This window comes from Saccopteryx bilineata, chromosome 4, assembly GCF_036850765.1.
Source record: "Saccopteryx bilineata isolate mSacBil1 chromosome 4, mSacBil1_pri_phased_curated, whole genome shotgun sequence".
NCBI lineage: Eukaryota > Metazoa > Chordata > Mammalia > Chiroptera > Emballonuridae > Saccopteryx > Saccopteryx bilineata.
In genome coordinates, this window is record NC_089493.1 from 92,082,464 (window position 1) to 92,084,751 (window position 2,288).

Below are 2,288 nucleotides of genomic sequence, written 5' to 3' on the forward strand. Positions count from 1 at the left end.
GTATTATTTGAAAGCCACCACGATTTTGTATATTGATTTTGTATACTGAGGCTTTACTGTATTGGTTTATTTTTTTCTAATAGTTTTTCAGTGGGTTTTTTGGAGTATTCTATATGCAGAATCATGTCACCTGCAAAAAAGTGATACCTTTACTTCTTTCCTGGTATGAATGCTTTTTATTTTTTTCTTTTGCCTGATTGCTCTGGCTAAAATTTCCAGAACTATGTTGAATAGAAGTAGAGAGAGTGGGCAACTTTGTCTTATTCTTGATTTTAGAGAAAAGGCCTCATTTTTATACTATTTTGTATGATATTAGCTGATGTTTTGTTATATGTAGCCTTTCTGACATTGAGGTACAGTACTTTTCTTCTATTCTGATTTTATTGTTTTATACATAAAGGGATGTTGTATCTTATTGAATGCCTTCACTGCATTTTTTGATAGGATTATATAATTTTGTTCTTTGTTTTGTTGATACGGTGTATTACATTGGTTAATTTACATATGTTGAAACATCCTTGTGCTTCTGGAATGAATCCCACTGTATTATTTTGTTAATGTGTATTTGGTTTGCTAGTGTTTTGTTTAGGACTTTTGCCTCTGTGTTTATTAGAGATATTGGTCTGTAGTTTTTCTTCTTCTGTGCTGTTCTTGCCAGGTTTTGGTATGAGGGTTATGATGGTCTCATAAAATGTATTAGGGGTATTGCTTTTTCTTTTATTTTTTGAAATACTTTGAGAAGAATAGGTACCAAATCTTCTTTGAGGGTTTGGTAGAACTCATTAGTGTAGCCATCTGGTCCTGGACTTTTTTGGGGGAGAGTTTTTTAATAGTTGTTTCTATTTCCTCCCTGCTTATAGGTCTATTTAGGTTTTTCATTTCTTAGTGACTCAGTCTAGGAAGATTGTATAGCACTAGGAATTTATCCATTTCTTCTAGTTTGTCAAATTTTGTGGCATATTATTTTTTATACTATTCTAGTATGATTCTCTTTGTATATCTATAATATCTGTGGTAATTTCTTCTCTTTCATTTCTGATTTTGTTTATATGAGTCTTTTTTGTTTTTTCTTTCATGAGTCAAGCCAGAGTTTTTTCCACTTTATTTATCTTTTAAAGAACCAGCTCTTTGTTTTAGTAATTTTTCTTTTTTTTTTTCTTTTGTTATCTATTTCATTAAGTTCTGTACTGATTTTTACTATTTCCTTTTTCTGCTGCCTTTGGGTTGCCTTTGTTCTTTTTTTACCCAGTTCTTTAACATGTGATGTTAGGTTGTTTACTTGGAATTTCTTTTGTGTCTTGAAATAAGCCTTTAATGATAGAAACTTTTTTCTTCTTACTCTTTAACTGCATCTCAGAATTTTGATTTGACATGTTGTCATTTGTGCATAGCTTTTGATCTTTGCTTTTATTTCTTCTTTGACCCAGTGATTTTTTAGAAGTATGTTCCCTAATTTTTACATTTTTGTGACTTCTGTACTTCCTTTTTATAGTTGAATTCTAATTTTTTTTTTCTGAAGCTGGAAACGGGGAGAGACAGTCAGACAGACTCCCGCACGCGCCCGACCGGGATCCACCTGGCACGCCCACCAGGGGTGATGCTCTGCCCACCAGGGTGGGATGCTCTGCCCCTCCGGGGCGTCGCTCTGCAGTGACCAGAGCCACTCTAGCGCCTCGGGCAGAGGCCAAGGAGCCATCCCCAGCGCCGGGTCCATCTTTGCTCCAACGGAGCCTTGGCTGCAGGAGGGGAAGAGAGAGACAGAGAGGAAGGAGGGGGGGGGGTGGAGAAGCAAATGGGCGCTTCTCCTATGTGCCCTGGCTGGGAATCGAACCCGGGTCCCCGGCACGCGAAGCCAACGCTCTACCGCTGAGCCAATCGGCCAGGGCTGTTGAATTCTAATTTTAAAGCCTTATTATCAGAAAATATGCTTGGTATAATTTCAATCTTCCTGAACTTGTTGATGTTAGCTTTGTGGCCAGACATATGATCCATTTTTTATAATGTTCCATGCACACTGGAAAAGAATGTATAATCTGATATTCTCGGATGAAATGTTTTATAAATGTCTATTATGTCCAGTTGGTCTATTGTGTAATTTAACACTGATATTTTTTAATTGATTTTTCTGTTTGGATGATTTATATTTAACTGTCAATAGTGTGTTGAGATCTTCAAGAAGGATTGTGTTTTCATCTGTTTCTATTTTTAGGGCAGTTAGTAGATATCATATATTTTGATATTCCCTGATTTGGTGCATATATATTAAGAAGAGTTATGTTTTCTTGATA

At 35.9% G+C, this 2,288-nt stretch overlaps 1 non-coding gene across 1 annotated transcript; it reads right to left on the reverse strand.

The window, feature by feature from the left end:
• Positions 1-1,810: 1,810 nt before the first annotated feature.
• TRNAA-CGC (transfer RNA alanine (anticodon CGC)) lies at positions 1,811-1,886 on the reverse strand. Its single transcript has one exon. It is a non-coding gene; the product is annotated as a tRNA-Ala (tRNA).
• Positions 1,887-2,288: the final 402 nt, after the last annotated feature.